Below are 16954 nucleotides of genomic sequence, written 5' to 3'. Positions count from 1 at the left end.
TGAATCACCTATCATTGCAAGAACAATGACTGTTGGGCTGGGAAAGAATTGGAGGAGGTCTTCCTTGGATGTTGTAAAGGGCATCCTCCTACGCCCTCCCCTGTGCTGCTTGTAAAACTGTCCCTAGTGCCTTGGTCTTCTGGAAATAATTTTACAAAACCAAATATAAGTTAGGTGGCTGGCCCAACTGCCCAAATTTGAACAAGTCTATATTATTCTATGATTCTTGAGCTTTGCCTTGTCCTTGAAGCTCTATTGTAGCTGTGTTCTGTCAGAGGGACTTCTATGGTGTTCTCACTATCTGAATTCTCTTTTCTCCCTCTTATCAGTGAAGCGTTTCAGATTGGACAGGATTTCATCCTTCTTTAAATTTTCTTTAAAATTTCACTGATCTCCTAAAGTGTGTTTTCTGTCTACAGTCACAGACTGACAGTAGTTCCTTGAAGACTGTATTATGGGTTCCTAAAGATGCTTACGAGCAACTGAAATGGAATTTCTTCTCATGACATTGGGATGATTTCTGGGTACCCACCTTGGTTTCATTGTTGCTTGATAAAAGGCATAGAATAAAATCCAATCTGCCCTTCATGCAACCTCACTAGGATTCACAGTAGAGTTTATACTCACTGTAGAAAAATGAGTTTGACACATAACCCAGAGATGGGAGCACAGTTGTGGAGAGTTGGCTGTACAATGGAGGGGAAGAGCTAAAGTTACCAACAATGGTAGAAAGGTTCTACAGTGGGGAAGAGTGAATTCTTTTAACATGTTAAGAGAAATGTCAAATGATTGAGGAACAAATAATTCTCAGACTGAAACACAGAAGAAGAATAAAAATTTTCTACTTTATTTTCTGTGGTTAGCCTAACTGGTAAAGACAACACACACATACACACATACACACACACACACAAAGGCACCTATGGGCCAATTCAATCTGAAAACACAAAATTCTAAGTTGTAAATTAACTTCTACTGGATCAAATTCATTTGAGTTAAAAGAACAATATAACATGGCCAAATGGAGCTTATTCCAGAATTAAAGATACTTTGATTTTAGGGTATCCATTAATAAAATATATCATACCTGTGGGGCAAAGCATGATGAGATGAGCAAAGACCATAAAAGCATTTTATTTTATATATCTGTTCCTAAAAAGCTGTTTTTTAGCAATAGATTATATTCTTTAATATGATTAAGTATATTTATTTCAAACTAATTGCAAACATCATACCTAATAGTGAAACAATGTAGAAAGAAAGGTATATGACACATTTGAACTGATATTATAAGATAAGCAAAGAAGAAGTGGGATATGATAATCATGAAGCAAGATCAAAGCAATCATAACTTAGTAATCGCTAATTTTTATAGGTGACTTATGTTCCAGTCACTTTCCTAACAATTTCATCTTAGGCCATTTATTTGTCTGAAATAAATGAAATTGAAATTGAAACAAAGAAGGATTTAATGACTTTTTTTGAAAGTTTTACAATTATTAAGTGGTAGAGTGGGGCTAGAAACCAGTTCATCTGACCTGCAGCCAGGATTCTCACCCACTATGTAGCACTGCCCCTCCTCATTTGAACAATTTACAGTAGTTCACCTTTATCCAGTTTCAGCTCCCCACAGTACACAGCAGTCTGAAAATATCAAATAAAAAATTCCAGAAATAAACAATTTTTTAGTTTTAAATTATTCCCCATTTCCAGTAGCTTTACAAAATTTTTTGTAGTTCCATTCTGTCCCACATGGGTAATGGATCGTCCCTTGGGCCAGTGTCTCCATGCTCTATAGGCTACCTACTCATTTGTCACTTAGAAGCCAGTTTGCTTATGAGGTTGACTGTCACTGTATTTCAGTGCTTGTTTTCAAATAATGTATTTTTTTTTACTTAATAATGTAAATTTTATATTATTAAGTGTTATTTTACCTAATAGTGGCCCCAAAGGGCAAGAGTACTAGTGCTGCCACTTCAGATATGCCAAAGAGGAGCCATCAAGTGCTACATGTAAGTGAAAAGGTGAAAGTATTCTAAGATATTTGAGAGAGACAGAGGGAGAAAGAGATTGTGTGTGCATGTGAGAAGGATAGACCACATTCATGTAACTTTAATTAAAGTATATGGCCATAATTGTTCCATGTTATTATCATTTACCGTTGGTAATCTCTTGCTGTGTCTAATCCTTCAAATGAAACTTTACTCTAGATATCTATGTATAGGAAGAAACAGTACAGGTAGGGTTTGATATTGTCTGTGGTTTAAGCATCCCGTTGGGGTCTTAGAATGAATTCCCTAAGGATCAGGAGATTCATGGTAATTACCCATCAGGCAGCACAAGGAAGTCAACAAAAGAATTAATACAATATGATTAAAACAATTAACAAAGTTGGAATTTAAAAGTATAAAAGTACACAGTCTACATTAAATAATATAAGGAGAAAAATAACCCATTGCAATGAAAATACAAAATACATAGGCATATACCCCTCTAAAATATTCATAATTCAAGTGAAGAAAACTATGTAACTTTATTGCAAGATATATAAGAATAGAATTTATGAAAATATATACTATTTTCCTAGTTAGGAAGGCTAAATAGTATAAGAAAAAATTAATTATTACCATATCCATTTATGTTTAATATCTTAACTTCAATCAAATTTCCTATAATTTGGGAAGAAGTTGAGGTCAGGAAGATATTAGCTTTTATTTGTAGCAATATGTGGACAAGGGTATGTTTCAAAGAAGAAAAAAGAATATAGTCAAGTATTTGATTATCAGTACTCAAAAAAAAAAAAAAATCTCTGGAAGGATACCAAAAACTGGTTACATTGGTTTTCTTCCAGATAGGGGAGCTGGGTGGCTAGAAAGAGGGGAGTGGGTGAAGTTTTAGATCTTGAAAAGCACAAAGAAACAGAGAAAGGAGATTCAAAACATAGGTAAGAATATCCAACGTGATTGAAAAAAACAAGATTGAAGAAGATTTCTTCTAGTAAACAGGACATTATAAAACTGTAATAATTAAAATAAGGGGGTTCAGCCTAAAAACTAGAGAGGTTATGAGAGCAGCATGAAGCTCAGAAAAGTGTGTGGCAGTCACGTGGAAGGTGGAAGCTAGCAGCTGGGCTGGCTTTTGAGCCAAGGGCAGAGGGCAGAGTTTGACCTAAAAGGCATCTTAGACTCAGAGTACAGAAGAGTGGAGGCTGAGAGGGAAAGTGATGATACTCTGAAGTCTATGAGCTTCCCAGCAGAATTAACTTTTTTTTTTTTTTTTAAGATGTTGACGGACCCTTATTTACTTACATAGCGGTGCTAAGAATAGAACCCAGTGCCTTATACATCTAGGCAAGCACGCTGCCACTGAGCCACAACCCCAGCCCAGATTAGTTACCTTCTGATGAGATTTTTCCTTCTCAGGCTAACTTTTCCCCTTCCAAGTAAAAATGGGTGCTCTGCCATGAAGCTTGAAGGGTGGGCTATTCTCTTGTCCATACGACCTTAGGTGAGTTACTTATAATAATCACTAGCACTTACTTGGTGATTACTCTGAGCCAGGCACAGTTCCAAGGACCTTGTATGCATTACTTCATCAATCCTCAGAGGATTGTTAGAACCCTCTTTATAACCACCCTATATCCTTATAACTGGGCAATTACTGCGCGCTGGGTGCAGATCCAGGTGCTTTGTATTTATCAATTAATTTAGTCTATTCCAATCCTCTGTAGTGTCATCATCTTAACTTACAAGGGGAGGAAAGCAAAGAGCAGAGATGTTAAACAGCTGGCTCCCGCAGTAAGTGACAGTTCCAGGGCCATACAGTTCAGGGCACTGTATCACTGTAAATCCCCCTTTGTAAAGAGTGAGGGAGTTGGATTATATTCTCACTACCTTCCAATTTTAAAAGTACTACTATTCTAAGGCAAAGTACCCCCAGGACCCATCCTAAGATTGGTTTCTTCTGTGGCCACCTGAAACCAAATACCTATGCACCCATCTCAACTCTTCTTTTATTCAGTGGTCCCTGCAAGGCAGTCTACTTATAGCCCAAACTCTAGGGTAACCTTGTATAACCAGAAGGATGCAAGTGCCATTTTGGGTGAATTTCAGGTGCCCCTCTCACAGTTTTTTTTTTTTTAAATGAGATTAAAAAATAAATTTAAAAAGCAGACTGTGTCCTGTTCACCATGGTGAACGAAAGATCAAAGATGCAGTCTGGTAAAGTTGGTGAAACCATGACCAAAGTACAGGATGCCAAGGTTGGCCATCTTTTTACTTTTTTCTTTTTTTAACCAACTGCTGTTTTCATGTGACCTTGTTTACTTGGAGAAACATCATCTTGTCGCTGTGCAGAACAGACTAAGTAGGAGAATGATAAAGAGCCCACCCACGGAAGCTTCTGTGCTGGGAAGCCAAGTCCTCACCTTGCAGGTCCCTGTTCTCATCACCTTACATCCACTGGTCATATTCCAGTGTCACCTTACCTCTCGTCCTCAAATGCTGAGGCTATTCTTTGCTCCAAAGGCAGGCTGTGATAGTGAGCCCAGGCCTGTTGGTAGAGCTCCCAGCAGAGGGAAGCCCAGACCAGGGGGGTCACAGCTGGCCCACCTTGAGCAAATGAGAGAGGGAATTGGGCTCTCAGCTGAGAACTCTAGCAACCTCACCTTTTTTTCCCTTCTCATTCTAAATGTCAAGAAGAGACCGATGTGGTAGGCTGGTAGAATCCAGAGGTGTAGCTTGGTATGAAGGGGAGTATGAGGGGGATTGAGGGTCAGAAGCCCAAGTTAGCATGGCAGCTTTGCCCCTTGTTCTTTGTGGTTTGGGCAAGTCACGTAACATCAGATGGACCAAAAATGGAACCTATCTTTGAGGCTATGGTAAGGATTAAATGAGGCAATAGTAACGAAGAATTCAGCACAGTATATGGGAGCCCAGCACATGGGAGCTGCTTAATAAGCCAGAGTAGTTGTTCTTCTAATTATGAGTCCTGGTTAATACTTTTGGCCTGATCTGTTTCTCTTTGGGAATTACTCCCCAGCCCTAGTATGAAGCATGAGTTGCCATGGATCCATCTTACTGGTGAGAAGCAGGGAAGAACACAGCCCTTTGTTAGTTGAGGGAATACAAGGCCTTATATACTATATTCATTCTTGTAGTGCTAGACAGTTATATTAACTTCACAATTAGAAAAAAAAAATTTAACTCTGCTACAAACAGTTGACACCTAATATTGCAACATCTCTATCCCCAGATGATGATTATAAAGGATTTAAACAATTCTGTGATAAATTGAGACAGACACAACATCACCTATGCAATATTCTGGCTGGGAATGCAAACTCCAATTTTAATAACAAAGAAGTCTCAGATAAACTCAAAAAGAAGAACTTGATATTTAACAGAAGAGAGAGACTATAATTTTTAAAAATGTTGATATCATAAAACACAAAGAAAGTCTGTAGAAATGTTCCACATTGAAAGAGACTAAAGAGGCATTGATAACTAATGTAAAATCTAATCCTAGACTGGATTCCTTACTGGGAAAAAAAATTCTATAGGAAAGGGAGAGGGTACACAGACATAGATAGAGCAAATGTTAAAGCAAATGGAGCAAAATGTCTCTTCTATGTAGAAGAGATCCAAGTATTCTCTATACTGTTCTTAATCTTACATTTCTATAAGTTTGAAATCATTTTCAAACAAAAAGTTTTAAAAGAATTAGAACACTATTACAAGTTATGTTCTGAGGGCACATTTAGAAATGGAAATACTTCTTTTGCAGAATGGAACATCCTCTCTTCTCTTCCTCCCCCATTAATCTCAATAAAGTAAGAAAAGTCTCATCCAGGAGCAAGTGCCCTTCTCGTTTTTCACAAAGATAAACTGAACAAAGGGCTGTTGTTTAGCTTGCAAACCTATTTATTAGTTAATTCTAGGGCAAAGCCACAGGACTGTATAAAATGAATCACAAAAAATCTGGGAGGCAGATCATTCATGTTATAACGTAGTGGTGGTATCAAAGGGAAAATCTATGGATATTCCTAAGCAAAGAGTTGCCTAGCTCTGGAGACGTTGTAGAGTTAATGAGTAAACGTGGTAAAAAAAAAAAAAAAAAAAAAAAAAAAGCTCTGTGTGGTGGTCCTTCTGACTTCAGGGGCTGGGATGAGGGTAGGCCTTCAGAAGTTGGTCGGGTAAAGTTGTCTGGCTGGGCAGTGGGTCCTTCTTCCTTTCTGGAGATCATTCCTAGAGACTCCTTCTTGGGATGCATTCTTCAGTAAGAGACCCCTCCCTTGGGACAGTGGGGGTCATCCTATGGGGGAGAATGACCCTACCCTTCTGGTCTCTGATATTAAATCACTTTCAGTTTCATGGCTCTTTCAGGCTGTGACTGAAAGAGTTTGGAAAAGTTCAGCCAGGGCTTCTTTCTATGTCCCTAAAAGGATCTGGGAAGGGTGGAAGGAGAGGAGCACTCAGGTTATTGGAGGCCGAGCCTGTCCCAGCTGCTAACCGAGGAGAGATTCCAGAATGGACTGATCTGCCACAATCTTTCCCAGTTATTGGTTGATGGGAAAAGAGAAGGTACTCTACAAAGGAAGAGGCAGAGAAAGGAGCGGGAGACCTCCAACTAATCTTCATCTTGAGTGGGCAGAAACGTTGGAAATGGAAGGAGACCCTCATTGTTATACAGAATTACATATAAGAGTTTGTGAGGGGAATGGGAAAAAAATAAGAAGAGAAATGAATTACAGTAGATGGGGTAGAGAGAGAAGATGGGAGGGGAGGGGAGGGGGGATAGTAGAGGATAGGAAAGGTAGCAGAATACAACAGTTACTATTATGGTATTATGTAAAAATGTGGATGTGTAACCGATGTGATTCTGAAATCTTTGTAATGTTTTGAATAAAAAAAAAAAAAAGAAACGTTGGAAACAAAGATTCTTCTTCGACCCTTCTTTTCTATGCTCCTCTTTCTTAGCTAAAAGAGGGAGAAGGCTGGACATCTACTCAGAGGGAATAGATCATCTGACTATAAACCAGCTAGTCTTTCTGAATCTGAACTGTCAATCACAGTTCTGAAAAACCAATCATAAAATTCTCCTCCTTGTGGCTGGGTTTCATTCCAGGCTCCCATTCAAGGTCCCCGAGTCTGAAATCAACTGGAAGCAAATCATGCTCCCCTCCTTCCTGCTTCCTATGGTATTCCTGTCTAATCTCTGTTCTTTTCCCCAAACTATAAAAATTTGCTTATTCTTCCTTTCAAGGCATCTGGTTTTCATGCTGTGATTTTTTAACTTTTGCTTTTTCAGCAAAGTACAAATCTTTTTGTTTACCATTCCATTTTTTAAATGAGAGTCTAGAATTTAAAACCAGCACATCTGTGTGTCTGAGCTTTAAAAATCTAAAACACAAAGGGATACCAGCTTCATTGTGAAAATAAATGTTTCATTAACTTGACTTTTTGTTGATGTCTTTTGTTTTGTTTAAATTAAACTTTATAGTTAGCCAAGGAAGAAACATACTGTGCTGGGAACAACATGGCCCTTGAAGTCAATCAGGTTTAAGCTGGAATCCTGGCTTTGCTGGTTTTTTTTTTTTTGTGGTAATGTTGGGTAGAACAAACTTTTTGAACTGCCTCATGGGTAAAAGGTGGTAAAAACAATGGGGCTAATACGAGGATTATCTGAACTAGCTAAGTATAGTCCTTGGGACAGAAGCCTGGCTCTGTTCAATGTTCAATAAACATCTCTAAGCATTAAATTATCCAGGAAAGTGCCTGCACAGAGTCTGCACCAATAGATTACCCCTTCCACCTCTTATATGATGGCTTTCCTTCTTACTTAAAGGAGAATGGATTTTACCTAAAATCAAGATATGAGAATTATGTGCTTTTTTGTTTTGTTTTGTTTTGTTTTTTGTTTTCTAACAGTTAACTTCTTACTTCACATGGTGGGTCAAATATTGGCTGTAAAGATATGTCCGTGTCTTAATTCCTCAGACCTTTGTCTTACTTTTTATGGCAAAAGAATGAAAATTACATTAGGTGTGAGAGCAAATGCAGTTAACTCAAAGATCTTGAGGAATTTATCCTGGATCATCTGGGGCAGAAGGTATTTGAGACATGCACACGGAGAGACAGACACACAGAATAAGCCACATGAAGATGGGGACAGAGGTTGTAGTGATAAGGCCACAGTAGATTGAAGCAAGGAAAGATTCTTTCCTAATGTTCTAGAAGGAGTATGGACCCTATTGATATCTTGATTTCAGAGTTGTAGTCTCCAGAACCATAGGAAAGTAAATTTATGTTGTTTTAAGTATCCCAGCTGGTAGTAATTTGTTATAGCAGCCTGTGACATAAAGCACTGTATCTACCTGGGCTAGGAGACAGACCTTTCCTCTCATTTGAAACAACTAGGTGCCCAGAGTCCCCCAGGTATCTGCAAACATTCCATGATGCCTCATCAAACAAGTTTCCTTATAGAACCAATGCAGGGCCTGGCCTTCCTCATTCAGCCACATGGAGGGCTAGCCTTTGGGACCACCCTTGTTTCTCTGAGGCCTGGGATGCCTTCAGGCACAGCAGAGCTTTTCTTTCTACAAGTAGTGGCAAAGCTTAAAATGGAAAAATCTTCAGTTATATAATATGTTGACTTCAGCAGGAACCTCTGTGTTCTATAGTAAATGATTTTACTACAGGTCCTTTCCTGCATGTGGGCTTTGAGAGGGAAGACAGCCAGGAAGAGCACATGAGAACAGAGAGCTGTTGCTATGGTGAAAGCAGAAAACACAAGATGGGGGTGGGGGGGGGGTGAGGAGCATTGAAGACCCAGGCTTCATTCCCTCAAGTTCATAAAGCAGGCCAGAGGCATGGCCCTGACCCCCTGGCCTGTCAGATAACCTGATCTTTGAGCTTCCAGCAACTCTGTGGATGCATAATATCATCCACATTCTACAGAAGACTGAAGCAGAGGAGATCAGTTTGTCCAAGTTCATGCAAATGGAAGAGGGCTAAGAAAAAACTAGGTAAATGTCAATCTGCCACCAAGACCCTGACATGAGGATGTCTTGATGCTTCTAGCTAAACGGAGATACAGAGAAGTGCAGCAGGGAGGATTCCGATTTACCAAACCCACCTTGTTAGGGCCCTGCAGGTCGTTCTGCATCACATTGCTCCAGCATCCTCTGGACAACCATGAACCAAGTCCAGGCCTACACCCATCCCAGAGCGGTTTTGGGGACCAGGGATTGCCTATGAATAGGAAGTATCCTGTTGGTCTGTTGTCTGGGTGGAGAATGTCAAAGTCTTGGTCCCCTCTGTTAGTAATAGTGGGGTATGATTATTCTTACTTCAAAGGGCCCACCCAGAACCTCTGTGCTTCAGTCCTCCTATTTGAAATGTCAGGGAGTGAAGCAGATGACTGGTCCTCAATCTTTGCTGCATCTCAGAACATCCTGTGGGGCATCTGTCAGGCCATACCTTACATCAGTTACATTGGAATCTCCGTGGTGGGACCTGGTATCCACATTTTCCAAACGTCCCCAGATGATTCCTATGTGCAGCCAGGTTTGAAAACCAGTGGATCCCATGCCTTTCTAAGGTTCTTCCAGATGTCTTCTGTCAACATCTGCATGTGAGCCCAGGGCCACCAAAGTTTCAATTCTTCAGAAATTAAGAATTCATGAAAAATTCTCCACTAAAGCTCCACACTCAACTTTTCCAGAGAAAGTCACTTCACTGTGGTTTGCCTAATGATATAATATTTGAAATCTATTCAGTGGTCCGAACCTATAGAATATGAGTTTTCATGCTTTTAAGAATGAGAAAGGATTAGCCGAGGTGCCCACCAATGGTTGAACGTGGGGGGCTGCTACATAGGAGCTGTGCATGTACCCTTAGCCTTGAGTAATGAAGGTGTGGAACTGGCTTCTGCTCAGCATGAAAGCAGGTGACTTCAGGTGGACCTCACCATTGCTTGGCAGGGGAGTGTAGCTCTGGGAGTGGGCTGCCTTCCTGTTCTCTTGTAACACTATGCCTTTACCTTATTTGGATGGAATGTTCTATTGAACAGCTCTCCCCAATAAAAACCAGGGTTCCAGGCATGCTCGCTGTCTCTTGCCTGTCTCTCTTGTTTTACTCTTGCCCCCCTCGTGGGCGCTTATAGCTGAGGTGGAGGAGCCATCTTGGAACACCCTGAAAAAGGTATTTTCAGTGAATGTGTGGTTTGTTATGCCAGCCCAATTCACCCTAGTGACCCTGGTTCCGTAACCCATGCGAGACATGGGCTAGAGCTCAATATCAAAAACATGTAATAATATGCATAATGGAGTTTTACTAAGCCATAAAGAAGAATTAAATTATGTCCTTTTCTGGTCAATGGATGCACTGGGAGAACACCATGTTATGTGAAATAAGCCAGACTCAGAAAGTCAAGAGTCAATTGTCTTCTATTGTATGCAGAAGCTAGAGAGAGGGAGGGTACTGGATTATGAAAAAAGAAAGAAAAAAGAAAAGAAGAGTGGTGGTGGGGGTGGGGTGGGAAATTTCAGGAAAATAGAAAGGAATTTTCAATAGAGTAGAGGAAGGGAATTGAGAGGAAGGAAGGGAGGAAGGAAGGGCATGGGGAATTATTAGGGAATGAAATCTACCAAATTAGGCTATGCTTATTACAAATATACCACAAAGAATTATACATATATATGTATTATTTATTGTGTAATATTCTCATATTATTCATTGCATGTATATATGTATTGTATGCATATATTTATATAATATATATATATATATATATATATATATACACATGTATGTATCCGAATTTATAATGCACTAGTTAAAATAACAGTAACAACAATAGAAGGGAGATCAGTAGAGTAGAGCAAGTGGATGGGGAAGGGAAGAGGGGAGGAAAAGGAAAGGTACTCAAAACTCATAACTTGAGATTGGTCAAATTATGTTATGTGCATGTATAAATATGGCAAAAGGGATCCAGTATTATGTATAATTTTCAAAATAAATAAGACAGAGGAAGGATTAATGAAATAATGAAACTATTCAGGTATCATTTTGTTGATTATTACTCTAGAGCTTGCTCTAAATGGTACCCTGGGGTTCTGAAAAAAATAATTAATGTAACCTAGCCACCTAGCACTAACTTAGGGCTGAGGACTGCTAAATGGAAGCTGGAGGTGTACAGTATTTTGCATTTGAGAGACTCCCTGTCCGAGGTGGTAATGTAACAACAGCAGCATGAATTGGAAATACTTACTGCACATCAGATAATGTGACAGGGGCTTCTTATGTATTATTTGAGAACCTCACAGCAATCCTGATACTTAGGAATCATTTCTTTCATTTGATTGTTGAGGAATCTAAGGGCCAGAGAGGCTAGGTAACTTGCCAAGATTACACAGCTAAGAAGTAGTAGCTATCTACCATTCTGACCTATGTCTGTAGGATTTAGAAGTCCCTGCTATTTTCACCCTATCTTTAGAAAGAAAGGATTAAGAAATAGAAATAGAGATAGCAAGGAAAGTTTTAACTTTCGTGGGAGACAATCAGGCCTTAGGTGGAGGAATTGCTGTGAACTGCTCATATGAGAAGTTACAAGAAAATAAATATTCCAAATTAATATTTTAGCTGTGTTTTGAGCTCATTGCTGTTAGAAGGTACTGCACTGGAACACGTGAATTCATAATAAAGGGCTAGCTCTTTTGCAGTCAGTCCCAGTTTCCTCAAATTAGTTTTCAAAAATAAACCTATTGTGTTACTTTGGATTACATGGCTCAACAACGTCATTTTTTAAGCCAGTGTGAGTGTTTTGGTTCTAAGGAGATTTTCACTTTTGCTGATTGCCATCAGTGGTACAAAATGTACAAAGGAGAAAGGGTGGTGTTGGGCAGAGCCGTAATAATCCCTTTTTCTATGGTGCTTATATCCAAACGCAATGGGAACTAGCACACTTTGAATGTAGACACACACACACACACACACAAACACACACACTATTCAAATGAGTTGGGAATACACTATATGCAGATATACATTTGTTAACCCTGAAATCCAAATATAAATCATTTGAGATACTCACTGAGTTCAAATAATTCACCCCTGAAGCCAGCTATAGATTGAGGGGTAGTAGACACTATAGCCTGGGCAGCTAATGGGGAAAAGAAGCAATGACTTTTCTTAATGAGGCTTTCACAAACCACCATTTCCTGATGTAGCAAAAACAGTGAAATCACCAAAGGAATTTAGGACCTTGAAGAATACTCAGGGATTGTAGAAAGGGATTTAGATATCAGATACTTAAAAAAGATTCTAAACTATATTTATTAAATTTAAAGAAGGGAAATTTCCTACACATACATAGAACAGATATATAATTACACATAACATATATAAATGCATACTATGTATACAAAATGGACATCTATAGACCATATGGCTATATACATGCTTATCATAGGGGGAGTTAATTTCATAGCAACCTTTTCATGTAGAAAATTATCTCCAATCTGGAAATTATGAGTAAGGAAGTTACACTCTGTCATTGCAAGTGATGACATAGTGACAAGTCAGGGTGTAATCTCAGAGGAGATACTGTATCAACCCAAAGTATGTGTGGGTGACCTCTGTTCCTGAAGGGAATCAAGAGGTGCTTATGAAGCTATAGCAATAAGACATGAGGTTAACAGACAGGAAAGAGAGATGTGATGTATTCTCCTTATATTACTTTCTCTAACATATTTTTTAAGGATTTGAAAAAAAACAGAATGAAGATGACACTATCTGAAACAGTATGCTTGAAATCCAATTTTTAAAATTTGTGGTAGGAATACTTCAATAAAACAGACCATAAGCTTCTTTTTCTCTTCCAAATGCTTCAAATTAGAAGTGACCATTCAGAGCAGGTTTGTTTTCTTGGCGAAATGCTCTACACACACACACACACACACACACACACACACACACACACACACACCTCCCTCCTTGCAACCACAAACTAAAGATGCTAAGAACCAAAGAATGTATTAAAGCAGCATTTTACCTTTTTGCTGATCGAACACAGAAGAGGTGCTGAAATCCATGGTAGCCTGTCTCATCATCTATCATCAGAGTGGCAAAAAACATCCAGGTCTCTAGAGAGTAGAAAACACCATCTCGCACGTTGCAGTCAACACAACAGTGAGATGTGGTATCGCTGGCCAAGACCCCTATTGGAGAATTGAGGATACATTAGAGCTGCAGGTTGTTATCAAGGCAAAATGATGAAAATAGGTACATATTCCTCCTGCCAGGAAAAGAGTTACTCTTACAGCCTCATTCACTGGCTATACTTGTGTGTAAGTATTATGCACCCTCTACCCCAAACAGATCAATAAAACAGCCCAAATCTTTAAAAAACAGTATCTGTGGAGGCCACCTGCCTTGGATCCAGGCCAGGAAACCGCAGCAGGTCACAGAGCTTCAGCAGCTGGAATGTAGCTTTAAACCATCAGAAATCTCAATGGGTGAGTGAGGATTCACAGGGCCAGACAGAGCATGTGCAAAGCTGCCGATGCAGACTGCATTCGGCAGTGTTCCTGGTGGAGTGAGAACTGCATTTGGGTCATGTGAGCAGAGAGTGCCATCTCAATGGAATAGGACGTAAATATTGTAGCAGGCGTCTGCTGGCCATGTGCTGTGCGGAATAATTACCCACTTTAGCACCTGACTTCAGGCTCCCTTCAGCACTGGTCTCTGATTGACAGGGAGGTTGGGATTTAGAAGTAGCATTGGAAACGTTATGTTTCTAGGCTCAAGAATTTGTGATGACAAAAATTAAAACAGTCTGCAGTCACAAGGGTGTATATTGCAGCACTGCGTGGTAAAACCTGAAAAATCACTCAAATACATATCGCTTGAGGAGCCGCTGAGTAAATGGCAGTACATTTATACTTTAGACTGAAAGTGGAAGGTAAGTAAATCTACATACGTTCAGCTGCTTGTGATGTAACTAATCTATTGTTAAATGAAGCAAACAAATTACATATTTTATTTGGTTGTGTTTTTATAAAACCAGTGACCACTCATTGCATTATAAGTGTTTATATACATTTAGAAAAACACTGAGAAAGACACATACTAAACTGTTGATATTGATTACCTCAGGAGACTGCAATTACCTGTTCTTTATCAATCTCTGTATTTTTTGGCTTATTATAACAAGTATGTTTTTTATATTTGCAACAAAAATCGAATCTAATCTGTGTATCTATATATGTATATATATATATGCATACACACACACACACACACACACACACACACACACACATACATATTTTGTACTGGGAATTAAACTCAAGGGCATTCAACCACTGAGCCACATCCCCAGCCCTATTTTGTATTTTGTTTAGCGACAGTGTCTCACTGAGTTGCTTGGTGCCTCACTAAGTTGCTGAAACTGGCTTTGAACTCCCAATCCTTCTGTCTCAGCTTCCCAAGCCTCTGGGATTACAGGCATGCACCACTGCACCCAGCCTAATATAACAAATTTAAATGAATCAGGCTCTACATTCTAGACACAATCATATTTTTGGATGTGTCAAACAGCCATATGGTAGCTGTTCTCATAAATGCTACTGATAATGTTAAAGAGCTGTTTTCTTTTTAACTAATTAGTGCATGAATTTGGAAATAAAATCAGAAAGCATTTTATCTGCATATATACACTTTTATTTATACACTTTTATTTATTTATTGTTTTTATGATCCTGGGGATGGATCCCCCATGCTAGTCAAGCACATTACTTCCAAACTACATCCCTAACCCTCACCTCATTTTTTTTTACCTGAACTGATGTGATTTCTCATTTGTGTTCTTTGATAGGTAGGTTCCTTTTGTATGTCTTACCTCATGGTTTGTGGAATGGTCCACAAAAAGTTACGTTCAGGTTAAAAACCTCAGAACTTGTGAATGTGACTTTATTTGGAAAAAGGGTTTTCTCACATGTAAGTTAAGGAGTTTATTATGGTTTGGGTATGTGGTATCCCCCAAAAGTTCATGTGTGAGACAATGCAAGAATATTCAGAGGAGAAATAACTAGACTAACAGAGATGTAACCTAATCTGTGGATTAAACCAGTTGAGTGAGTGGCATAACTGAGTGGTTACTGTAGGCAGGTAGGACGTGACTAGACTAAAAAGTCACCAACACTGTGACTTTGGGGTTTATATTTTTGTCCCTGGCTCCTTGCTTTCTCTGCTTCCTGGTTGCAATGTCCTGAACTGCTTACCTCTGCCACACCCTTTCACCATGATGTTGTGCTTGTCTCCCTTCCAGAGCTATAGGGGCGGCTGACCATGGACTGAATCTCTTCTCTAAATTGTTCCTGTCGGGTATTTTGATCACAGTGATGCAAAACCTGCATAAAACAGAGCTCAAGTTAAAACCTTCCTGAGTTCTCTGGGTGGACCCTGCATCCAATGACAAGTGTCCCTGCAAGAGACACACATAGAGAAGAGAGGAGGCCTTGGGAACACAGAGGCAGAGATTGGATCCAGCCATGAACCAAGGAATACTGGTAGCTATCAGAAGCAGGAGGAGGTAAGGAAAGGACTGTCCTTGAGAACCTTTGGTGGGAGTGAGACTCTGCCAATACCTTGGCTTTGAGTTTTTGGTCTCCCTAAACTGTAAGAGAAAAACTTTTATGTTTTCTGAATTCACCAAGTTTGTGACAATTTGTTACAGTGGCTTCAGGAAATTGAAACTGAGGCAGAACCCAACTCCTATATGCAAAAATCTCCCAAACTATTACATTTCTATGAGCATTTATCATTACCCAAATCAAATTAAAATGTAGAGACATGTCCATGTTTGTAAAAGGTCTGCTTTGGGGTCAAAGATAGTCAAATTGAATGGAAAAGACATGAGTTTGAGTTTGTTTTTTGTTAGTGTGATTTGGGTAAACTACATAATTGTTTAAGACTCAGTGTCTTAATCAGTAGTGTAAGAACTCCATCCCCAACTTCTTGTGAATTGACTGTGGTAATTGTTCAGTCCACTTCCTGGGCTCAAACCTAGAGAACTTTCTTTCCAACCAAAGCCCAAGGTAAGATAATATTTAGTTGTATCTTGCAGTGCATTTTGAATGCAGGATGTGTACCCAGCACCATATTCAAAATGTAGAATACTTCTATTACTCCACAAGGTCTATGGAGTCCCTTGCATGCTGTCCCCTTGCATGTGGAGCATGAATTCTTGGGGAAATTCTTGGTCTCCAGAGGTCTAAGGGGAAATCTCCAAATAACCATCTTCTATAAATTATACTGGTCTTGCAGATTAGGATGGGGTCCTCATTCCCAAGTATTGAAGATTAAACATCTGAGAAATGCCAAGGCAAGAAAACAAATTTTATTTAAAGAATAGAACAGAAACAGACTTCTCCAAGAAGGGAAGGGGACTCATAGTTGGTATTCCTGGGATTGGTGGTCTTGCATTTTTATGGACCCCCACCTCCTATCTTTCTGTCCATGTGCCCAAAAGGCAGGAAAGAGTAGCCCCAGGGGGTAATTATTTGTGTTGGAAAGTGGGATCCTTCCCCTCCCTTGAAGATGTTAAACTGATTGATGGGCAAGTGCTATTTATTTTCTTTTTTCTTTCTTTTTTTTTTTTTTTTGATAATCAGTTATCTGTCCTTTGCCCCTGTCTCATAAGAACACAGAAACCCTTCCCTTACCAGAGCAGAAAGATGAGCCTCTTCATATCCTTCTAGTCTGTTGACAATTGATGCTGTTGCTGCATGTTTGCTAGGCTTCCTTGCCCAGATGAAATACAGAAAGGATTTCTCACTCTGTTCCCATAACTTGGATATATTCAGGCTCATATTTTTGGTAGGCTTTGCTTTTGTCAAAACTCAGAATAATTTGACCTTCATTTAAAAATCCCAAACAGATATCTTTGAAAA

Source organism: Callospermophilus lateralis, chromosome 5, assembly GCF_048772815.1.
Source record: "Callospermophilus lateralis isolate mCalLat2 chromosome 5, mCalLat2.hap1, whole genome shotgun sequence".
Taxonomy (NCBI): Eukaryota; Metazoa; Chordata; class Mammalia; order Rodentia; family Sciuridae; genus Callospermophilus; species Callospermophilus lateralis.
This window is presented reverse-complemented; position numbering follows the sequence as displayed.